Here is a 25,094-nt window from a genome sequence, read left to right on the forward strand (position 1 = left end):
TACAGAATTAAAGAATATCTTTATTTAAATTCAAAATCACGAATCATTTAAAAATATGGACTACAAGTCATTTCTACAAGTGTTCATACAGACAGAAAGAACAGAGATGAAACGGATTTAACAGATACAGGACAATTAGGACAAGGAAAGTGAGAGAACTAGAATTATCATTTTTTTTATTATTTTTTTTTTAAAAATTACAACTGTGTTCAAGATCACAGCAAAAAGACAGTAGAGGAAACAAAGGGAAAAAATATTTCACATTTCCTGTTTAAATTCAACAGTAAAATCTCATGAACTGAAGACATCGTGACTTTTTGAAACCGGTCGTTACATTTTTGAGTCAAACGGAGCAGGTAGTGATGAAGAAGCTGCCTCGAAAGATCATTTCTGTTCCTCGAAGAGTAAAAAAAAAAAAAAACATTAAATCCTAAATGCATGAAAAATAAACTATGTACATTTTATGTCTAATTACAGTGAACCCTACGGAGAGTGAAGCTCACAGAGGCGAAGTGTTCACGCTACAGCAAATTTCACCGGTTGACGCTAAACTCGCTCACTTAGAAGGTGCGTTTCTCTGTCCCGGGATATTCCTAGCACTGTGTGAAAGCTCCTGAGATGTCCAGCATGGAGACGTGTGTGTATGTTGATGTGTACACAGTACCAATGGTCAGGATGTACTGTTGTGTCCGAGTTTCTCGTTCTCCTGAAAAACACACGTGCGCGCGCACGCACACACATACACACACACACACACACACACACACACACACACACACACACACACACACACACAATGGAATTGTAAAGCAAAACATTGGAATATATATCTTAATCACATCTCATAGTCCTTTTATAGAGTCTGAATCAGTTTGACTGATTCATTTCGAGTTTATTCAGAGTCGAATCACTTTCTAGTGAGAATCAAATACTCATCTCAGTCTAGTTCGTTTGGAAGTGTGCGACTCTCACTAGAAAATTATTCGACTCCGAATCGTCTCGAAACGAATCAAAACCGATTCAGACTGGACAAATGGACTAATAGAAGAGAAAGAGCAACAGGAAAGAGGACAGCCTTCCTGCTGAAAGCAAACCGGATCAGAATCTTACATTAGATTATTTTCTATATTTTTATTTTAAATCAGTTGTGTTGTTTTTCTTCTTTCTGCACTCGATTAAGGAAACACAGCAATGATAAATAAATAAATAAATTTATCTGTCCAGCTTCCTCCTCTTCGTCCCCCAGAATGACGTGTGGGTGACGGATTGACGGATTTAAAAAAAGATGTCTGGGCAAACTGTGACGTCCTCGAGTTAAAAGTGAGCATCCAAGGAAATTTTATGTGTTAACTGCACTACATTCTGCAGTCACAGCACCAGAAAAAATATGTCCATCTACTGTACATGTTAACACACAAAAAAAGCTTTTGAGTATTAGTTACCCTGTCTTACTGTACAAGGCACCTGCAAATAATAAAGCAAGTAAATAAAAGTTCATCTATCATTTCACTTCCACTAATCAGTCTTTTGACCAGTCTAAAAATAAAAAGACTAAAAAGAAACAGACTTAGCAAGAAGAACTAAAGATATGTGGATGATGATGTCTCAGTTCCACCGCAGCTTCAACAGCCCTGGATCTTCTCCTTTAAAGCTTGGAGAAGGGCACGTCTTTCGGACTCTTCTTTTCCAGGGCTGCCTGCGCTGACTTCATAAGATCCTGTGTCTGCAACATGTTCATGTTCCAAGTAGCCTGGAGACGCAGAGGAGATATCTCAGATTTCGACCGCTCTACTTTGTGTTTGTGGCCACACTGTGTGTGCATGGGTCTACCTTGAGGCTAAAAATGCTTTTCATGTCTTAAGCAGGTTCTTACCATGTAGTCTAGGCTCTCAGTCACACTGTGGTCTCAGGAGCAGAGGAGGTTGATTTTGGTTCCTTGGACAGCGACGCGACTCCGGCCTGCAATCTCACCTGCTATTTCCAGAGCTCCAGCAATCATGGACTATCAGGGAACACACGACTGCAGAGATGAAGAACAGAACACACACTTGCCTTCATTTATACTAAATAATAAAGCTACATGAAAAAAATACATGGTACAACCCAAAGTCACATTCTTCTGTTATCATTCCATATCTTCCATGTGTCAGTCCAGAATTTCACCTTTTTGTGATCACAGAAATTAACGCAAAATCAAGAAACTCCACAATATTCAGAGGAGCTTCCACTTTTTCAAAGTCACTGCAGATTTGGGCCAAAACATGTCATGACACGTCATCACCACAACAGGCCTTCAGCACAGGTTACTCTACTTCCTGAAAAAGTGCAGACCCGGATACAAGTTACGTTCACATTCATGGGACAATTCACATTCACAGTTCCATTGTAACTGAACTCGGACCACCTTCTACAGGTAGTCTCGGGTTCGGTACCGCAGTGCACTTCCCAGTCCACATTACGACGGTCACATTACCAACTTTTCATGCAAACTGCTCTGTGTTGGACTAAACATCCAGTGGGAAAGCCCACTAGAAGAGCTACACTGCAGAATTTTTCTGTCTAAAAATGAACAAATTTCAGGTTTTGTAGCTCTTCTTTGATAAATGACAAGATGGTAATATCATAAAATAGTTCATCATAAAACTTTGTATTAAAACCAGACATCTGATGCTCACTGTGGTTTATTTAATCTTCAACAAACTGCAAATGTAAATAATTGTTCAGAGTGTGCCCCCTTGTGGTCAACTCTTTCATAGGGGCTTGTACGAGTCAGAACAATCAGCCCATTCTTATCTTCTCATCACTTACTATCTCTATATATGATCATATGGACAAAAATAGCTTGTTTACAGATCTTGGTGTAAACATGTAAGCAAGCAATGTATGGCAAGTTAATGTTCCTCATACCTTCACCTGAAACCAGGCATCCTGTGTGCACAGACGAATATCACAGGCTGTGATTAGATCCACTCCTGCGAAAGAAGAAATCAGATCCACAAAAAAAAAAACTTAGTAATTCAGTCTCCTGCAGCTAAAAGCCCCAGTAAAAGATAACTCTCTGATGGTTAAAGCTTTGCAGGAAAAGTGACAGCAAACAATATGGATGGAACTTCCCAGAGTTGTGGTGAGTGTATGAGATGATGGTACTTAACACTCCCAACAGACCTGCTTCCACACACACGCCATGCACTGCCACCACCACGGGCGTTGGGCACTGCAGACACATCAAACACAAAGTTCAGTTTATATACCACAATGTATTACTCAAATAGGTTATTGATTGAACAAATACTACATGCATGTAGAACCCCTACATGCTTTGTGTTTAATTTATGTAAGGAATAAACATACGGTTATAGGAAAACAGTCAACGATCCAATGAAGTGGAGTGACCGTTATCACCCTAAGGTAGAACTGCACATTCTGAAGTGTTTTATTCCCCTTACACCACAGCAAGTTGTCAACAAGCGCATTTCGTTATTAATTAAAGATCATGTCATACACATTAATCTATTTTGAAGGCTGATCGACAGTGGATATTACAGATGCCGATAACCAAGTCGGGTAGCACCTACTAATAACCGATTACTACTGAATGAAAATATAACACTCAGTGGAAAAATTAAGTTCACTTTATTACAAAAATAAACAGTACTGACCGTACCATGAAAATGTACTGCACTTTTTCTAATGAAATATATATATATATATATATATATATAGCATCAGACTTTTAATCTGAGGGTCCAGGGTTCAAGTCCCTGTTTGGGTGTTGTAGTACCCTCCATATCTTCTGAGAGGACCAGTGAAACCATCTAAGGTGCCACTTTCCAGCATGATTTGTTCAGAAAGCAAAATGGGCAAACTAAGGGTAAACATTCAGCAGGTTGTCAAGTTACTAATGGTTACTAGCTGAGAGTGTTGCTACCTAAGCTTTGTTACCTTTTACCAGGAAGTTGACAAAGACATGGGTGGTCATCATAGAGATTGGAGTCCATATAACAGCATCCTTATTAGACTGCGCAGAAAATCATGGGTCTGTGTGAAAAAGAGCACATTGAATGACCCCGACATGATTTGAACCTTCTGATCTGGAGTCAGACGCACTTCCGTTGCGCCACGAGGTCCCAGCTCGAAGCCTATAGCGCACCATGGTGCAATGCATACTTGTTCATCTTTGTGGCGCTCAAGACGCATTGGAACTCGGAGACAGGTGGTGGGCTGTGACTGTTGCGACTAGTGTCTGACATCTGGGCAAGAGCTCTTTCAGAGGACAGGGCACGAGCCCTTTAAAGGGATAACCTGCCTGGTTTCCCTTCCCTGGACATTAAGGGAGATTTTCAAGATCAAATGGTAGATCTCACCCCAGTGCGTGAGAGTGAAGCGTGGACAACTTATACCTGAAGCGCAACTCAGGGACTCAACTGCCTATGCGTTAGAACCATGGTTCAGCCTTCTTCTGGGTAACTTCACACATTTACCATTTGTACGAGGCCTTTGTGTCATTATACGTGTCAGACGATGGGCAATCAGTGGCAAAGGTGGCGTAAACCTGCTTATTGCGAGGCATACAGAGACAAGATTACACGTCAGTTTGTGGTGTGGAATTAACATGTTTGTTAGAAATTTTGGTCTCCTTGTGCAGAAAAGCCAAGTTTAATTAAAAATGCTGATGCTATTCTACTTGTTCTCATACCATGACACGAAGGCATTCCTTGAACCAAGACAAGCCTCCAGAGTGAGCCTTACGAATAAGAGTTATGCTGGTAACGATTTCCAAGCGACATGCTGGTCAAAAGTGTGCTAGTTGTAAACAAAAATACGAACAAGGTCGTTAAACAGAAAGCACTGGGGTTAAGTTGATCTCAACTTAGAAACTGGCCAACATAACAGATAGGACCAAAGTTCAACATTCTCTTGGTTAACGTCACCATTTTACAGGTTTCACAAGAACCTTGTCTCTTTGTATGTCTCAGACTGCAGGCAGTCAGTGGGTAAAGAAGTATGAAGGACAGACCCGTGGTTGAACCCTGTTGGTTTGTATCCTTGAATAGTGGTGCTGAGCTGTGTTAATAGTTTGTAGAAAGCCATGAGAACCAGATGGGATGGGCCCTTTCCAAGCCAAGGGCTGAGCACCATTTATGTCTGTGAGAACCGTTGAACTAGAGCATCCACAGGCCTGACCTACAAGCTCGAGGGTAAAGTGCGCTCTCGCTCCTCGAGCCCAGATAGCTCAGTCGGTAGAGCGTCAGACTTTTAATCTGAGGGTCCAGGGTTCAAGTCCCTGTTTGGGTGTTGTAGTACCTTCCAGATCCTCTGAGAGGTCCAGTGGAACCATCTAAGGTGCCTCTTTCCAGCATGTTTTGTTCAGCAAGCAAAATGGGCAAACTAAGGGTAAACATTCAGCAGGTTGTCAAGTTACTAATGGTTACTAGGTGAGAGTGTTGCTACATAAGCTTTGTTACCTTTTAGCATGAAGTTGACAAAGACATGGGTGGTCATCATAGAGATTGGAGTCCGTATAACAGCATCCTTATTAGACTGCGCAGAAAATAAATCATGGGTCTGTGTGAAAAAGAGCACATTGAATGACCCCGACGTGATTTGAACCTTCTGATCTGGAGTCAGACGCACTTCCGTTGCGCCACGAGGTCCCAGCTCGAAGCCTATAGCGCATCGTGGTGCAAGGCATACTTGTTCATCGGCGTGGCGATCAAGACGCATTGGAACTCGGAGACAGGTGGTGGGCTGTGACTGTTGCGACTAGTGTCTGACATCTGGGCAAGAGCTCTTTCAGAGGACAGGGCACAAGCCCTTTAAAGGGATAACCTGCCAGGTTTCCCTTCCCTGAACATTAAGGGAGATTTTCAAGATCAAATGGTAGATCTCACCCCAGTGCGTGAGAGTGAAGCGCGGACAACTTATACCTGAAGCGCAACTCAGGGACTCAAGTGTCTATGCGATAGAACCATGGTTCAGCCTTCTTCTGGGTAACTTCACACATTTACCATTTGTACGAGGCCTTTGTGTCATTATACGTGTCAGACGATGGGCAATCAGTGGCAAAGGTGGCGTAAACCTGCTTTTTGCGAGGCATACAGAGCCAAAATTACACGTCAGTTTGTGGTGTGGAATTAACGTGTTTGTTAGAAATTTTGGTGTCCTTGTGCAGAAAAGCCAAGTTTAATGAAAAATGCTGATGCTATTCTACTTGTTCTCATACCATGACACGAAGGCATTCCTTGAACCAAGACAAGCCTCCAGAGTGAGCCTTACGAATAAGAGTTATGCTGGTAACGATTCCCAAGCGACATGCTGGTCAAAAGTGTGCTAGTTGTAAACAAAAATACGAACAAGGTCGTTAAACAGAAAGCACTGGGGTTAAGTTGATCTCAACTTAGAAACTGGCCAACATAACAGATAGGACCAAAGTTCAACATTCTCTTGGTTAACGTCACCATTTTACAGGTTTCACAAGAACCTTGTCTCTTTGTATGTCTCAGACTGCAGGCAGTCAGTGGGTAAAGAAGTATGAAGGACAGAGCTGTGGTTGAACCCTGTTGGTTTGTATCCTTAAATAGTGGTGCTGAGCTGTGTTAATAGTTTGTAGAAAGCCATGAGAACCAGATGGGATGGGCCCTTTCCAAGCCAAGGGCTGAGCACCATTTATGTCTGTGAGAACCGTTAAACTAGAGCGTCCACAGGCCTGACCTACAAGCTCCAGGGTAAAGTGCGCTCTCACTCCTCGAGCCCAGATAGCTCAGTCGGTAGAGCATCAGACTTTTAATCTGAGGGTCCAGGGTTCAAGTCCCTGTTTGGGTGTTGTAGTACCCTCCAGATCCTCTGAGAGGTCCAGTGAAACCATCTAAGGTGCCTCTTTCCAGCATGTTTTGTTCAGCAAGCAAAATGGGCAAACTAAGGGTAAACATTCAGCAGGTTGTCAAGTTACTAATGGTTACCAGGTGAGAGTGTTGCTACATAAGCTTTGTTACCTTTTAGCATGAAGTTGACAAAGACATGGGTGGTCATCATAGAGATTGGAGTCCATATAACAGCATCCTTATTAGACTGCACAGAAAATCATGGGTCTGTGTGAAAAAGAGCACATTGAATGACCCCGACATGATTTGAACCTTCTGATCTGGAGTCAGACGCACTTCCGTTGCGCCACGAGGTCCCAGCTCGAAGCCTATAGCGCATCGTGGTGCAAGGCATACTTGTTCATCGGCGTGGCGATCAAGACGCATTGGAACTCGGAGACAGGTGGTGGGCTGTGACTGTTGCGACTAGTGTCTGACATCTGGGCAAGAGCTCTTTCAGAGGACAGGGCACAAGCCCTTTAAAGGGATAACCTGCCAGGTTTCCCTTCCCTGAACATTAAGGGAGATTTTCAAGATCAAATGGTAGATCTCACCCCAGTGCGTGAGAGTGAAGCGCGGACAACTTATACCTGAAGCGCAACTCAGGGACTCAACTGCCTATGCGATAGAACCATGGTTCAGCCTTCTTCTGGGTAACTTCACACATTTACCATTTGTACGAGGCCTTTGTGTCATTATACGTGTCAGACGATGGGCAATCAGTGGCAAAGGTGGCGTAAACCTGCTTTTTGCGAGGCATACAGAGCCAAGATTACACGTCAGTTTGTGGTGTGGAATTAACGTGTTTGTTAGAAATTTTGGTCTCCTTGTGCAGAAAAGCCAAGTTTAATTAAAAATGCTGATGCTATTCTACTTGTTCTCATACCATGACACGAAGGCATTCCTTGAACCAAGACAAGCCTTCAGAGTGCGCCTTACGAATAAGAGTTATGCTGGTAACGATTTCCAAGCGACATGCTGGTCAAAAGTGTGCTAGTTGTAAACAAAAATACGAACAAGGTCGTTAAACAGAAAGCACTGGGGTTAAGTTGATCTCAACTTAGAAACTGGCCAACATAACAGATAGGACCAAAGTTCAACATTCTCTTGGTTAACGTCACCATTTTACAGGTTTCACAAGAACCTTCTCTCTTTGTATGTCTCAGACTGCAGGCAGTCAGTGGGTAAAGAAGTATGAAGGACAGAGCCGTGGTTGAACCCTGTTGGTTTGTATCCTTGAATAGTGGTGCTGAGCTGTGTTAATAGTTTGTAGAAAGCCATGAGAACCAGATGGGATGGGCCCTTTCCAAGCCAAGGGCTGAGCACCATTTATGTCTGTGAGAACCTTTGAACTAGAGCGTCCACAGGCCTGACCTACAAGCTCCAGGGTAAAGTGCGCTCTCGCTCCTCGAGCCCAGATAGCTCAGTCGGTAGAGCATCAGACTTTTAATCTGAGGGTCCAGGGTTCAAGTCCCTGTTTGGGTGTTGTAGTACCCTCCAGATCCTCTGAGAGGTCCAGTGAAACCATCTAAGGTGCCTCTTTCCAGCATGTTTTGTTCAGCAAGCAAAATGGGCAAACTAAGGGTAAACATTCAGCAGGTTGTCAAGTTACTAATGGTTACTAGGTGAGAGTGTTGCTACATAAGCTTTGTTACCTTTTAGCATGAAGTTGACAAAGACATGGGTGGTCATCATAGAGATTGGAGTCCATATAACAGCATCCTTATTAGACTGCACAGAAAATAAATCATGGGTCTGTGTGAAAAAGAGCACATTGAATGACCCCGACATGATTTGAACCTTCTGATCTGGAGTCAGACGCACTTCCGTTGTGCCACGAGGTCCCAGCTCGAAGCCTATAGCGCATCATGGTGCAAGGCATACTTGTTCATCGGCGTGGCGATCAAGACGCATTGGAACTCGGAGACAGGTGGTGGGCTGTGACTGTTGCGACTAGTGTCTGACATCTGGGCAAGAGCTCTTTCAGAGGACAAGGCACGAGCCCTTTAAAGGGATAACCTGCCTGGTTTCCCTTCCCTGGACATTAAGGGAGATTTTCAAGATCAAATGGTAGATCTCACCCCAGTGCGTGAGAGTGAAGCGTGGACAACTTATACCTGAAGCGCAACTCAGGGACTCAACTGCCTATGCGATAGAACCATGGTTCAGCCTTCTTCTGGGTAACTTCACACATTTACCATTTGTACGAGGCCTTTGTGTCATTATACGTGTCAGACGATGGGCAATCAGTGGCAAAGGTGGCGTAAACCTGCTTTTTGCGAGGCATACAGAGCCAAGATTACACGTCAGTTTGTGGTGTGGAATTAACGTGTTTGTTAGAAATTTTGGTCTCCTTGTGCAGAAAAGCCAAGTTTAATTAAAAATGCTGATGCTATTCTACTTGTTCTCATACCATGACACGAAGGCATTCCTTGAACCAAGACAAGCCTTCAGAGTGCGCCTTACGAATAAGAGTTATGCTGGTAACGATTTCCAAGCGACATGCTGGTCAAAAGTGTGTTAGTTGTAAACAAAAATACGAACAAGGTCGTTAAACAGATAGCACTGGGGTTAAGTTGATCTCAACTTAGAAACTGGCCAACATAATAGATAGGACCAAAGTTCAACATTCTCTTGGTTAACGTCACCATTTTACAGGTTTCACAAGAACCTTGTCTCTTTGTATGTCTCAGACTGCAGGCAGTCAGTGGGTAAAGAAGTATGAAGGACAGAGCCATGGTTGAACCCTGTTGGTTTGTATCCTTGAATAGTGGTGCTGAGCTGTGTTAATAGTTTGTAGAAAGCCATGAGAACCAGATGGGATGGGCCCTTTCCAAGCCAAGGGCTGAGCACCATTTATGTCTGTGAGAACCGTTGAACTAGAGCGTCCACAGGCCTGACCTACAAGCTCGAGGGTAAAGTGCGCTCTCGCTCCTCGAGCCCAGATAGCTCAGTCGGTAGAGCGTCAGACTTTTAATCTGAGGGTCCAGGGTTCAAGTCCCTGTTTGGGTGTTGTAGTACCCTCCAGATCCTCTGAGAGGTCCAGTGAAACCATCTAAGGTGCCTCTTTCCAGCATGTTTTGTTCAGCAAGCAAAATGGGCAAACTAAGGGTAAACATTCAGCAGGTTGTCAAGTTACTAATGGTTACCAGGTGAGAGTGTTGCTACATAAGCTTTGTTACCTTTTAGCATGAAGTTGACAAAGACATGGGTGGTCATCATAGAGATTGGAGTCCATATAACAGCATCCTTATTAGACTGCACAGAAAATCATGGGTCTGTGTGAAAAAGAGCACATTGAATGACCCCGACATGATTTGAACCTTCTGATCTGGAGTCAGACGCACTTCCGTTGCGCCACGAGGTCCCAGCTCGAAGCCTATAGCGCATCGTGGTGCAAGGCATACTTGTTCATCGGCGTGGCGATCAAGACGCATTGGAACTCGGAGACAGGTGGTGGGCTGTGACTGTTGCGACTAGTGTCTGACATCTGGGCAAGAGCTCTTTCAGAGGACAGGGCACAAGCCCTTTAAAGGGATAACCTGCCAGGTTTCCCTTCCCTGAACATTAAGGGAGATTTTCAAGATCAAATGGTAGATCTCACCCCAGTGCGTGAGAGTGAAGCGCGGACAACTTATACCTGAAGCGCAACTCAGGGACTCAACTGCCTATGCGATAGAACCATGGTTCAGCCTTCTTCTGGGTAACTTCACACATTTACCATTTGTACGAGGCCTTTGTGTCATTATACGTGTCAGACGATGGGCAATCAGTGGCAAAGGTGGCGTAAACCTGCTTTTTGCGAGGCATACAGAGCCAAGATTACACGTCAGTTTGTGGTGTGGAATTAACGTGTTTGTTAGAAATTTTGGTCTCCTTGTGCAGAAAAGCCAAGTTTAATTAAAAATGCTGATGCTATTCTACTTGTTCTCATACCATGACACGAAGGCATTCCTTGAACCAAGACAAGCCTTCAGAGTGCGCCTTACGAATAAGAGTTATGCTGGTAACGATTTCCAAGCGACATGCTGGTCAAAAGTGTGCTAGTTGTAAACAAAAATACGAACAAGGTCGTTAAACAGAAAGCACTGGGGTTAAGTTGATCTCAACTTAGAAACTGGCCAACATAACAGATAGGACCAAAGTTCAACATTCTCTTGGTTAACGTCACCATTTTACAGGTTTCACAAGAACCTTCTCTCTTTGTATGTCTCAGACTGCAGGCAGTCAGTGGGTAAAGAAGTATGAAGGACAGAGCCGTGGTTGAACCCTGTTGGTTTGTATCCTTGAATAGTGGTGCTGAGCTGTGTTAATAGTTTGTAGAAAGCCATGAGAACCAGATGGGATGGGCCCTTTCCAAGCCAAGGGCTGAGCACCATTTATGTCTGTGAGAACCTTTGAACTAGAGCGTCCACAGGCCTGACCTACAAGCTCCAGGGTAAAGTGCGCTCTCGCTCCTCGAGCCCAGATAGCTCAGTCGGTAGAGCATCAGACTTTTAATCTGAGGGTCCAGGGTTCAAGTCCCTGTTTGGGTGTTGTAGTACCCTCCAGATCCTCTGAGAGGTCCAGTGAAACCATCTAAGGTGCCTCTTTCCAGCATGTTTTGTTCAGCAAGCAAAATGGGCAAACTAAGGGTAAACATTCAGCAGGTTGTCAAGTTACTAATGGTTACTAGGTGAGAGTGTTGCTACATAAGCTTTGTTACCTTTTAGCATGAAGTTGACAAAGACATGGGTGGTCATCATAGAGATTGGAGTCCATATAACAGCATCCTTATTAGACTGCACAGAAAATAAATCATGGGTCTGTGTGAAAAAGAGCACATTGAATGACCCCGACATGATTTGAACCTTCTGATCTGGAGTCAGACGCACTTCCGTTGTGCCACGAGGTCCCAGCTCGAAGCCTATAGCGCATCATGGTGCAAGGCATACTTGTTCATCGGCGTGGCGATCAAGACGCATTGGAACTCGGAGACAGGTGGTGGGCTGTGACTGTTGCGACTAGTGTCTGACATCTGGGCAAGAGCTCTTTCAGAGGACAAGGCACGAGCCCTTTAAAGGGATAACCTGCCTGGTTTCCCTTCCCTGGACATTAAGGGAGATTTTCAAGATCAAATGGTAGATCTCACCCCAGTGCGTGAGAGTGAAGCGTGGACAACTTATACCTGAAGCGCAACTCAGGGACTCAACTGCCTATGCGATAGAACCATGGTTCAGCCTTCTTCTGGGTAACTTCACACATTTACCATTTGTACGAGGCCTTTGTGTCATTATACGTGTCAGACGATGGGCAATCAGTGGCAAAGGTGGCGTAAACCTGCTTTTTGCGAGGCATACAGAGCCAAGATTACACGTCAGTTTGTGGTGTGGAATTAACGTGTTTGTTAGAAATTTTGGTCTCCTTGTGCAGAAAAGCCAAGTTTAATTAAAAATGCTGATGCTATTCTACTTGTTCTCATACCATGACACGAAGGCATTCCTTGAACCAAGACAAGCCTTCAGAGTGCGCCTTACGAATAAGAGTTATGCTGGTAACGATTTCCAAGCGACATGCTGGTCAAAAGTGTGTTAGTTGTAAACAAAAATACGAACAAGGTCGTTAAACAGATAGCACTGGGGTTAAGTTGATCTCAACTTAGAAACTGGCCAACATAATAGATAGGACCAAAGTTCAACATTCTCTTGGTTAACGTCACCATTTTACAGGTTTCACAAGAACCTTGTCTCTTTGTATGTCTCAGACTGCAGGCAGTCAGTGGGTAAAGAAGTATGAAGGACAGAGCCATGGTTGAACCCTGTTGGTTTGTATCCTTGAATAGTGGTGCTGAGCTGTGTTAATAGTTTGTAGAAAGCCATGAGAACCAGATGGGATGGGCCCTTTCCAAGCCAAGGGCTGAGCACCATTTATGTCTGTGAGAACCGTTGAACTAGAGCGTCCACAGGCCTGACCTACAAGCTCGAGGGTAAAGTGCGCTCTCGCTCCTCGAGCCCAGATAGCTCAGTCGGTAGAGCGTCAGACTTTTAATCTGAGGGTCCAGGGTTCAAGTCCCTGTTTGGGTGTTGTAGTACCCTCCATATCTTCTGAGAGGTCCAGTGAAACCATCTAAGGTGCCTCTTTCCAGCATGTTTTGTTCAGCAAGCAAAATGGGCAAACTAAGGGTAAACATTCAGCAGATTGTCAAGTTACTAATGGTTACCAGGTGAGAGTGTTGCTACCTAAGCTTTGTTACCTTTTAGCATGAAGTTGACAAAGACATGGGTGGTCATCATAGAGATTGGAGTCCATATAACAGCATCCTTATTAGACTGCACAGAAAATAAATCATGGGTCTGTGTGAAAAAGAGCACATTGAATGACCCCGACATGATTTGAACCTTCTGATCTGGAGTCAGACGCACTTCCGTTGTGCCACGAGGTCCCAGCTCGAAGCCTATAGCGCATCATGGTGCAACGCATACTTGTTCATCTTTGTGGCGCTCAAGACGCATTGGAACTCGGAGACAGGTGGTGGGCTGTGACTGTTGCGACTAGTGTCTGACATCTGGGCAAGAGCTCTTTCAGAGGACAAGGCACGAGCCCTTTAAAGGGATAACCTGCCTGGTTTCCCTTCCCTGGACATTAAGGGAGATTTTCAAGATCAAATGGTAGATCTCACCCCAGTGCGTGAGAGTGAAGCGTGGACAACTTATACCTGAAGCGCAACTCAGGGACTCAACTGCCTATGCGATAGAACCATGGTTCAGCCTTCTTCTGGGTAACTTCACACATTTACCATTTGTACGAGGCCTTTGTGTCATTATACGTGTCAGACGATGGGCAATCAGTGGCAAAGGTGGCGTAAACCTGCTTTTTGCGAGGCATACAGAGCCAAGATTACACGTCAGTTTGTGGTGTGGAATTAACGTGTTTGTTAGAAATTTTGGTCTCCTTGTGCAGAAAAGCCAAGTTTAATTAAAAATGCTGATGCTATTCTACTTGTTCTCATACCATGACACGAAGGCATTCCTTGAACCAAGACAAGCCTTCAGAGTGCGCCTTACGAATAAGAGTTATGCTGGTAACGATTTCCAAGCGACATGCTGGTCAAAAGTGTGTTAGTTGTAAACAAAAATACGAACAAGGTCGTTAAACAGATAGCACTGGGGTTAAGTTGATCTCAACTTAGAAACTGGCCAACATAATAGATAGGACCAAAGTTCAACATTCTCTTGGTTAACGTCACCATTTTACAGGTTTCACAAGAACCTTGTCTCTTTGTATGTCTCAGACTGCAGGCAGTCAGTGGGTAAAGAAGTATGAAGGACAGAGCCATGGTTGAACCCTGTTGGTTTGTATCCTTGAATAGTGGTGCTGAGCTGTGTTAATAGTTTGTAGAAAGCCATGAGAACCAGATGGGATGGGCCCTTTCCAAGCCAAGGGCTGAGCACCATTTATGTCTGTGAGAACCGTTGAACTAGAGCGTCCACAGGCCTGACCTACAAGCTCGAGGGTAAAGTGCGCTCTCGCTCCTCGAGCCCAGATAGCTCAGTCGGTAGAGCGTCAGACTTTTAATCTGAGGGTCCAGGGTTCAAGTCCCTGTTTGGGTGTTGTAGTACCCTCCATATCTTCTGAGAGGTCCAGTGAAACCATCTAAGGTGCCTCTTTCCAGCATGTTTTGTTCAGCAAGCAAAATGGGCAAACTAAGGGTAAACATTCAGCAGATTGTCAAGTTACTAATGGTTACCAGGTGAGAGTGTTGCTACCTAAGCTTTGTTACCTTTTAGCATGAAGTTGACAAAGACATGGGTGGTCATCATAGAGATTGGAGTCCATATAACAGCATCCTTATTAGACTGCACAGAAAATAAATCATGGGTCTGTGTGAAAAAGAGCACATTGAATGACCCCGACATGATTTGAACCTTCTGATCTGGAGTCAGACGCACTTCCGTTGTGCCACGAGGTCCCAGCTCGAAGCCTATAGCGCATCATGGTGCAACGCATACTTGTTCATCTTTGTGGCGCTCAAGACGCATTGGAACTCGGAGACAGGTGGTGGGCTGTGACTGTTGCGACTAGTGTCTGACATCTGGGCAAGAGCTCTTTCAGAGGACAAGGCACGAGCCCTTTAAAGGGATAACCTGCCAGGTTTCCCTTCACTGAACATTAAGGGAGATTTTCAAGATCAAATGGTAGATCTCACCCCAGTGCGTGAGAGTGAAGCGTGGACAACTTATACCTGAAGCGCAACTCAGGGACTCAACTGCCTATGCGATAGAACCATGGTTCAGCCTTCTTCTGGGTAACTTCACACATTTACCATTTGTACGAGGCCTTTGTGTCATTATACGTATCAGACGATGGGCAATCAGTGGCAAAGGTGGCGTAAACCTGCTTTTTGCGAGGCATACAGAGCCAAGATTACACGTCAGTTTGTGGTGTGGAATTAAGGTGATTGTTAGAAATTTTGGTCTCCTTGTGCAGAAAAGCCAAGTTTAATGAAAAATGCTGATGCTATTCTACTTGTTCTCATACCATGACACGAAGGCATTCCTTGAACCAAGACAAGCCTCCAGAGTGAGCCTTATGAATAAGAGTTATGCCGGTAACGATTTCCAAGCGACATGCTGGTCAAAAGTGTGCTAGTTGTAAACAAAAATACGAACAAGGTCGTTAAACAGAAAGCACTGGGGTTAAGTTGATCTCAACTTAGAAACTGGCCAACATAACAGATAGGACCAAAGTTCAACATTCTCTTGGTTAACGTCACCATTTTACAGGTTTCACAAGAACCTTGTCTCTTTGTATGTCTCAGACTGCAGGCAGTCAGTGGGTAAAGAAGTATGAAGGACAGAGCTGTGGTTGAACCCTGTTGGTTTGTATCCTTAAATAGTGGTGCTGAGCTGTGTTAATAGTTTGTAGAAAGCCATGAGAACCAGATGGGATGGGCCCTTTCCAAGCCAAGGGCTGAGCACCATTTATGTCTGTGAGAACCGTTGAACTAGAGCGTCCACAGGCCTGACCTACAAGCTCCAGGGTAAAGTGCGCTCTCACTCCTCGAGCCCAGATAGCTCAGTCGGTAGAGCATCAGACTTTTAATCTGAGGGTCCAGGGTTCAAGTCCCTGTTTGGGTGTTGTAGTACCCTCCAGATCCTCTGAGAGGTCCAGTGAAACCATCTAAGGTGCCTCTTTCCAGCATGTTTTGTTCAGCAAGCAAAATGGGCAAACTAAGGGTAAACATTCAGCAGGTTGTCAAGCTACTAATGGTTACCAGGTGAGAGTGTTGCTACATAAGCTTTGTTACCTTTTAGCATGAAGTTGACAAAGACATGGGTGGTCATCATAGAGATTGGAGTCCATATAACAGCATCCTTATTAGACTGCACAGAAAATCATGGGTCTGTGTGAAAAAGAGCACATTGAATGACCCCGACATGATTTGAACCTTCTGATCTGGAGTCAGACGCACTTCCGTTGCGCCACGAGGTCCCAGCTCGAAGCCTATAGCGCATCATGGTGCAAGGCATACTTGTTCATCGGCGTGGCGATCAAGACGCATTGGAACTCGGAGACAGGTGGTGGGCTGTGACTGTTGCGACTAGTGTCTGACATCTGGGCAAGAGCTCTTTCAGAGGACAAGGCACGAGCCCTTTAAAGGCATAACCTGCCTGGTTTCCCTTCCCTGGACATTAAGGGAGATTTTCAAGATCAAATGGTAGATCTCACCCCAGTGCGTGAGAGTGAAGCGCGGACAACTTATACCTGAAGCGCAACTCAGGGACTCAACTGCCTATGCGATAGAACCATGGTTCAGCCTTCTTCTGGGTAACTTCACACATTTACCATTTGTACGAGGCCTTTGTGTCATTATACGTGTCAGACGATGGGCAATCAGTGGCAAAGGTGGCGTAAACCTGCTTTTTGCGAGGCATACAGAGCCAAGATTACACGTCAGTTTGTGGTGTGGAATTAACGTGTTTGTTAGAAATTTTGGTCTCCTTGTGCAGAAAAGCCAAGTTTAATGAAAAATGCTGATGCTATTCTACTTGTTCTCATACCATGACACGAAGGCATTCCTTGAACCAAGACAAGCCTCCAGAGTGAGCCTTACGAATAAGAGTTATGCTGGTAACGATTCCCAAGCGACATGCTGGTCAAAAGTGTGCTAGTTGTAAACAAAAATACGAACAAGGTCGTTAAACAGAAAGCACTGGGGTTAAGTTGATCTCAACTTAGAAACTGGCCAACATAACAGATAGGACCAAAGTTCAACATTCTCTTGGTTAACGTCACCATTTTACAGGTTTCACAAGAACCTTGTCTCTTTGTATGTCTCAGACTGCAGGCAGTCAGTGGGTAAAGAAGTATGAAGGACAGAGCCGTGGTTGAACCCGGTTGGTTTGTATCCTTGAATAGTGGTGCTGAGCTGTGTTAATAGTTTGTAGAAAGCCATGAGAACCAGATGGGATGGGCCCTTTCCAAGCCAAGGGCTGAGCACCATTTATGTCTGTGAGAACCGTTGAACTAGAGCATCCACAGGCCTGACCTACAAGCTCGAGGGTAAAGTGCGCTCTCGCTCCTCGAGCCCAGATAGCTCAGTCGGTAGAGCGTCAGACTTTTAATCTGAGGGTCCAGGGTTCAAGTCCCTGTTTGGGTGTTGTAGTACTCTCCATATCTTCTGAGAGGTCCAGTGAAACCATCTAAGGTGCCTCTTTCCAGCATGTTTTGTTCAGCAAGCAAAATGGGCAAACTAAGGGTAAACATTCAGCAGATTGTCAAGTTACTAATGGTTACCAGGTGAGAGTGTTGCTACCTAAGCTTTGTTACCTTTTAGCATGAAGTTGACAAAGACATGGGTGGTCATCATAGAGATTGGAGTCCATATAACAGCATCCTTATTAGACTGCGCAGAAAATCATGGGTCTGTGTGAAAAAGAGCACATTGAATGACCCCGACATGATTTGAACCTTCTGATCTGGAGTCAGACGCACTTCCGTTGCGCCACGAGGTCCCAGCTCGAAGCCTATAGCGCATCGTGGTGCAAGGCATACTTGTTCATCGGCGTGGCGATCAAGACGCATTGGAACTCGGAGACAGGTGGTGGGCTGTGACTGTTGCGACTAGTGTCTGACATCTGGGCAAGAGCTCTTTCAGAGGACAAGGCACGAGCCCTTTAAAGGGATAACCTGCCTGGTTTCCCTTCCCTGAACATTAAGGGAGATTTTCAAGATCAAATGGTAGATCTCACCCCAGTGCATTGAATGACCCCGACGTGATTTGAACACGCAACCGTTGCTCGCTCGCTCTCTCTCTCTCTCTCTCTCTCTCTCTCTCTCTCCATTTTTTATATATATATATATATATATAAAAACAAATACACACACACTATGAATAAATATTAAAGTAAATAAAAAGATGTACAGTATTTCACAATAAAGTGAGAACTCCCCTCACATTTTTGTAAATATTTGATGATATCTTTTCATGTGACAACACTGAAGAAATGACACTTTGCTACAGTGTAAAGTAGTGAGTGTACAGCTTGTGTAACAGTGTAAATTTGCTGTCCCCTCAAAATAACTCAACACACAATGTCTAAACCGCTGGCAACAAAAGTGAGTACACCCCCAAGTAAAAATGTCCAAATCGGGCCCAATTAGCCATTTTCCCTCCCCGGTGTCATGTGACTTGTTAGTGTTACAAGGTCTCAGGTGTGAATGGGGAGCAGGTGTGTAAAATTTGGTGTCATCACTCTCACACTCCCTCATACTGGTCACTGGAAGTTCAACATGGCACCTCAAGGCAAAGAACTCTCTGAGGATGTGAAAAAAAAAAAGAATTGTTGCTCTACATAAAAATGGCCTAGGCTTTAAGAAGATTACCAAGACCCTGACACTGAGCTGCAGCACGATGGCCCAGACCATACAGCGGTTTAACAGGACAGGTTCCACTCAGAACAGGCCTCGCCATGGTCGACCAAAGAAGAAGTTGATTGCACGTGCTCAGCGTCATATCCAGAGGTTGTCTTTGGGAAATAGTGCTGCCAGCATTGCTGCAAAGGTTGAAGGGGTGGGGGGTCAGCCTGGGCTTTGGACACTGCAGACACAAACACAAAATCAAGTTTATATACGACAATGTATTACTCGAATAGGTTATTGATTGTGCAAATACTATATGCATGTAGAACCCCTACATGCTTTGCGTTTAATATGTATTATGTAAGGAATAAACATGCAGTTAAACGAGCTTCATTTTGGTAAAATTCAAACATTCAACATTCAAAGATAGGGGGAGGGGGGGGCTTGGGGGGGGCTACAGAAATCATTTGTTGCCTCAGCTGGTAAATACAGTAGCAAATGTACCAGGTCATAAATTGGCTAACGTATTGGAGAGACAATCCAAAGTGTTCAAAGAAGAGTTGGGTCCACTACTGGAGAGAGAACTCCAGAGGCTGGTGGAAGACAAGATCATTGAACCAATGCAGTTTGCAGAGTGGGCAGCTCCCATTGTTCCAGTCAGAGAACTGATGGTTCTACCCCAATTTGTAGGGATTATAAATTCGCAGTAAATCCAGCTCTAGTGTGGAACAGTATCCAATTCCCAAGGTAGAAGATTTATTTGCTCAGTCGGCAGGAGGAAAGAATTTCCCAACTGGACATGACCCATGCGCATCAGAAGATAATACTGTACAAAAATTCCAATAAGTATGTTACAATCAACATGCACAAGGGATTATGTACTTACAACAGGCCACCATTTGGAGTTGCTTCAAGTCCAGCGATCTTCCAGCACACAATAGAAGGGATTCTGCAAGACATCAAACGCGTCACAGTTTATCTGGATTGCATTCTAGTCTCAGGGGCTAATGAACATCTGCAGAACTTGGATGAGGTACTAAGTAGGATAGAAAAGAGTGGACTGAGGCAAAGAAGGAGCAAGTGCGAGTCCTTGGGAGAAGTAGAGATATTTTTAGGTCACAAAATTAATGCCATAGGATTACAGTCGAAAGACAGGTCCTATATTATGTTTGAGACAGCTGGCATTGTAGCCGTGAAATCAGCTAACATTATGTTCCATGTAATGTTTGCGATATCCAGTTATTTGTTAAACGCTAACGCATTGCAATGTTATAAACTACCTCCTAATGGACCACCATGCATCTCCATTCAGCCCGTGTCCTGTCAGCTAAATGTAGCATAATGTCACTAATAATTATTCACATGTTCATGCTTTTAATAAATCTTTTTATCCTGACACCGTATCAGTGAATTTAAACTAATGCCTGCATTCAGAGTATAAGGGGTGTGTGTGTGTTCAGGAGTGCACCTTAGCACTTATTAGTCATGGTCAGACAGTGTTTCAACTAAAATCAATATCTCTCTCTCTCTCTCTCTCTCTCTCTCTCAGCCAGAGGAGGATGCCCTCCAGGAGTTTTTAATTTTATAGGTGTTTTTTTTTTTTTAATTCTCTGGGTTTTTTAAAAAAAAAAAAAATAAAAATCACACCATGGTACTGAGCATGTGTACTTTTGGTGGTATCGTTACCAACGACTAGATTTTTGGTATCATGACATCCCTAATATGTAAGGAAATAGGATGAACTCTGCATACAGGGAAGCTTAGTTTTATGGGGACTCGCGTAGTGGTTCCACCTCCGCGGCGTGCGGCTCTTCTAAGACATCTACACGAAACCCATCCAGGAATTACCAGGATGAAAGGCCTGGTGCGTAGCTATATGTGGTTGCCACACTTGGATGCAGAGCTGGAAGCATTGGTCAAATCGTGTGCAGTCTATCAGGAAAACAGAAACGCTCCGGCAAACGCGCCACTGCATGCGTGAGAGATACCAGAGCAACCATGGAGAAGGATTCACATTGATTACGGTGCACCGTGGATGGGTAGAATGTTCTTGATCGTGGTAGAAGCATTCTCAAAATGGATAGAGGCTTATCTGTTAATCAAGTCTACATCCACAGTTACCATTCAGTGCTTAAGACAAACCTTTAGCCAACACAGGATACCAGAAGTAGTGATGTCAGACCATAGCAGTTTTTTTGTTTTTTACCAGTGCTGAATTCCAAGAGTTTATGGAAAGAAACGGAATTAAACACAAGCACAGCACCCTACCATGCATCTTCCAGTGGTCTGGCTGAAAGGGCCGTTCAAACATTCAAAACCCTGATGAAAAGAGTGCTGGAGAGTCCATTGAAAAAGCTAGGCAAAGTGCTGTTCAGTTACCGAACGACGCCACAGTCGACCACTGGCAAATCAGCCGCTAATCAGCTGTGTGGAAGGAAACTGGTCTACACAGGGTCTCATTGAGATACAAATAATTGAGAAAAATGGTACCATGACCAACATGCAAAGGAAAGATATCTCGTGGTGGGTGACCCAGTGTATACTAGGAACTTCAGCTCTGGACCTACTTTTATTCCAGGAACAGTTCAGAAAAAGACTGGTCCTGTATGGTGCACAGTAGCATTGGGAAGTGGGCAAGTAGTGCACTGACATATTGATCAGGTGAGAGATGGGCACAATGCAACATCCGTAGCACCAGAGTTGTAAGACACTTCACGGCCAGATGTTGCCATTCCAGCGCATTCTACAAAAGACTCAGGTTCTTCATTCTCTGAGGAAAGTCACAAACAAAAACTGGGAGGAACTTCTGAAGTGGCTGCATCAGAAACTTTCCTTGGGATGGAAAACCCCGAGTTGAGAAGGTCTACACGTACTAAATCTCCAAGCTATCTGAAAGATTATAATTAGTGTAGTGGTGAGTTCCCCAAACGCAGGGCAAGAATGAACCCAGGAACTGAACTGAATCTCAAGAGAAAGTGGGGCATGCAATAAGACAATGGCCCAAAACAAAGAATGGTTAAAGAACAATAAAGTTATTGGTTTGAATGGCCAAAACTGAAGTCCAAGCCTATGTGCAGGACTAATAAACAGTTACTGGAAATGATTAGTTGCAGTTCTTGCTGCACAAGGGGGTCAGATCAGATACTGAAGGCAAAAGGTTCACATACTTTTGACACTCCCAGATATGTAATATTGGATTATTTTCTGCAATAAATAAATGACCAAGTATAACATGTGTCACGTTTGTTTAAATGGGTTCTCTGAGTAGTTTTAGGACTTGTCTGAAAATCTTGTTATTTATATAGAAATATAGGAAACTCTAAAGGGTTCACAAACTTTCAAGCACCACTGTAGCTGTGATGTGCAGCAAAAGGTTGTTGAGCTTCACAAAATGGGAAGTGTCTATAAGAAAATAGCACAAGCATCGAAAATGCTCATTTCCACCATCAGGACAATAATTAAGAAGTTCCAGTCAACTGGAAATGTTATGAATTAACCTGGAATTGGACGCGTGTCTATATCGTCTCAACACACTGAAGAGGACGGTTCGAGTGGACAAAACATCTCCAAGGATCACAGCTGGAGAATTGCAGGAGTTAGTTGTGTCTTGGGGTCAGAAAGTCTCCAAAACTACAATATGAAGTCACCTACATCACCACAAGTTGTTGGAAGGGTTTCAAGAAAAAAGCCTCTACACTCATCCAAAAACACACTCAGGTGTCTTCAGTTGGCCAGACACTACTGGAACTTTAAATGGGATCGGGTTCTATGGTCAGATGAAACCAAAATAGAGCTTTTTGGTAATAAACACCAGAGGTGATTTTGAAGCACACAGATAGGTAGCCATATGGAAAAGTACCTCATGCCCACGGTTAAATATGGTGGTGGATCTTTAATGTTTTGGGAATGTTTTTCTGCCAGAGGACCTGGACATATTGTTAGGATACATGGATATTAAATAAAAACCTGACTGCCTCTGCCAGAAAGATTAAAATGTGCCGTGGTTGGATCTTCCAGCAGGACAGTGATCCAAAACATACATCAAAATCAACGCAAAAACAGTTTACTGACCACAAAATCATCAAGTCATTTAACACTAATGATCAGTATTGAAAATATTAACATGGATATCTGAGTCTGCTAATAAAATTAACTTCTACTTGCAGTCAAATTTTGTAGTGTTTGGGACATTTAACACCCTTCCGTCCAAAAGAAACCAAAAGGGGGTACAAACTTTTACACTCCACTGTATTTGGTTGAAATTGCGCTTATAGAACAACTGAACAGCAACGTTTCCATACAGGTTTTAGTGAAGTGTTTAACAATAGCAACTTGACTTGAAATGGATGATGTTTCATTAGCGTGGCCTGTGCCCAAATCCTGCACGACTGCGTATCTAGGTACACTACACACGGTCTGAACGAATGGAGTCTCTACCGCACCTAGTGCACTAGAGATAGACATTCCATACAAGGTGATTTGGGACGGAGCCAGTGCACAGAAACCGTTTCCCTGCGAGAGGCGCAGGTGGAGCTGGAGCTGTGTGACTGATTTGTGCACCTGTGACTACAGAACTACCTCAAGTCTCCACACGGAGAGCTGTTCAAGAGAAAAACACTCCTAAAGAACAAATCACTGCGCCAGCGAGACATCAACCCTTTAACTAGACGTTCATCCCAATTCCACACAAACACCGCGGAACTACTTAGGGCTGAGAGACAGTTCAAAAAGCACTGAAAATAAAGTCACTCGGTAAACAGTTGCTCTCTGCGTCACCCAGACAGCGAGGCGGATAAACTACAAGTTCCCGAGAAGCGTCAGATTTACTAAACTAACTAGTTCACCGTTTATCCGGCGCTAAATAAACTCCCACCGAGTTAACTCAGGTTAGTACTTCATACGAAAACAGCCGCAGAGCTAACAAGCTAGCAGCTTAGTGAATAAATAAGGCCAAACGCGTTCACCTAGCCACCTACAGTCGGGTGTGAAGTCTACAAGTTGCTCAGTGCTGCGTTTTCTCTCCACTCCTGTAGTTCTCCGTCATTAAATGCGGTTCAGAGACGGCTTCCATTACACCAATCACCAACCCTCAGTGAGTAACCCGCTCGCCATGTACAACCTGCTACCTTTAACAGACAGACGCGGTTAGTCACGCCCATGAACGCCAGAGAGGATAATATGATTGGTTCGAACGTGCGTGGTGGGTGGAGCCACGAGAGAGCGCTCTACATAGAGTTTAAATCTATTACTTCATCCCCAGTGAAATCCTCTTATACAGAGACTAAGGGTCCATAGAGTAGGATTCAGTCATTATCTACATCATTTAATTCACTTGAGTGACACCTGTTTATAATAGTTTCACATAAAATCACAAATATTATAGCTTAAAAATGCAACTCATAAATTTTTTTTTTGAAAATAAATTATATATTTTGTAAATGTATAAAATAAAACTTGTGTCCTATGTGGTGGTGTAGTGGCTAGCACAAGGACAGATTTAGTGATTTGTCGGATCCTAGACAAAATATAGGGATGGGGCCCTCATTTCAGTGTTTTAACATCAATATTTAAAATTTCAGCTTATGTTATTTAGCATTAACAGCAATAATCAGGCGTGTACGGGGCCTAAAAGTGGCCCTGGACTTTCTGGCCCCGAGTGGACCACCACACCTGGTCCACAATACGCCACTCATGAAGTAAGCATTCTGATGGCATTTTAGAAAAAAACACAATTAATTAGCAAAAAGTAAAAATAAAACTTTCTTAACTATAAGTTTATGCAGCGTTTTGGGGGCCCTTGCTAGCTCGGGGCCCAAGGCAATTGCTGCACGTACGTTATCATGTTTGCCTTGCACCTCCAGTTTTGGAGGTTCAATTCCTGCCTCTGCCCTGCATCGTAGTTCTCATCGTGCTTCAGGGGGTTTCATCCGGGTACTCTGGTTTCCTCCCACAGTCCAAAGACATGCGTTGTAGGCCGATTGGTATCTCTAAAAAATGTGTGCAATTGTGCCCTGCAATGGGTTGGCACCCTGTCCTGGGTGTCCCCCCACCTTGTGCCCTGAGTCCCCTGTGAGTCTTGACTCTGTGTAGGAAAAATGGGTGGATCTATGTGTCCTGCTCTTAAAAAAAAAAAAAAAAAAAAAGAACCTGTTTGAATATTAGTACTTGCAAACAAGCTAAAGTGTTGTGTGAAGTGTATTAAAGAAGACAGAGCACTTGTGAATTTTAGACTTGACTGAAAATCACTTACACACAAACAAAAAACCTCAAAAGTGTAAACTCTGGGTTTAAGTATCTGTCCAGTGAAGTATTTAGCAGAGCATTTATCTCCATATCAGGTGTGTTATACTATTACACTGAGCAGACTGACCTATCATAACAATCAGCATATAG

General features: G+C 43.9%; 1 long non-coding RNA gene and 5 other non-coding genes across 9 annotated transcripts; 5 read left to right on the forward strand and 1 right to left on the reverse strand.

Moving 5' to 3' along the window:
• On the reverse strand, positions 1–24,418 carry LOC128630038 (uncharacterized). 4 transcript variants are annotated; one of them, XR_008394233.1, is made up of 6 exons: positions 23,674–24,418; positions 19,588–19,650; positions 18,726–18,939; positions 3,166–3,214; positions 1,874–2,972; positions 1–1,750 (listed from the first exon to the last, which is right to left on the reverse strand). It is a non-coding gene; the product is annotated as an uncharacterized LOC128630038 (long non-coding RNA). The 4 variants fall into 4 exon arrangements; XR_008394234.1 differs by having other exon boundaries at positions 1,874–2,020; positions 2,908–3,214; XR_008394232.1 differs by having other exon boundaries at positions 1,874–3,214; positions 23,678–24,418.
• trnak-uuu (transfer RNA lysine (anticodon UUU)) lies at positions 5,223–5,295 on the forward strand. The gene has a single exon. It is a non-coding gene; the product is annotated as a tRNA-Lys (tRNA).
• Positions 9,800–9,872, forward strand: trnak-uuu (transfer RNA lysine (anticodon UUU)). The gene has a single exon. It is a non-coding gene; the product is annotated as a tRNA-Lys (tRNA).
• Positions 12,850–12,922, forward strand: trnak-uuu (transfer RNA lysine (anticodon UUU)). Its single transcript has one exon. It is a non-coding gene; the product is annotated as a tRNA-Lys (tRNA).
• trnak-uuu (transfer RNA lysine (anticodon UUU)) lies at positions 14,377–14,449 on the forward strand. The gene has a single exon. It is a non-coding gene; the product is annotated as a tRNA-Lys (tRNA).
• trnak-uuu (transfer RNA lysine (anticodon UUU)) lies at positions 17,427–17,499 on the forward strand. The gene has a single exon. It is a non-coding gene; the product is annotated as a tRNA-Lys (tRNA).
• Positions 24,419–25,094: the final 676 nt, after the last annotated feature.

The sequence above is a fragment of the Ictalurus punctatus genome, unplaced genomic scaffold (assembly GCF_001660625.3).
Source record: "Ictalurus punctatus breed USDA103 unplaced genomic scaffold, Coco_2.0 Super-Scaffold_100046, whole genome shotgun sequence".
In the NCBI taxonomy this organism is placed as follows: Eukaryota; Metazoa; Chordata; class Actinopteri; order Siluriformes; family Ictaluridae; genus Ictalurus; species Ictalurus punctatus.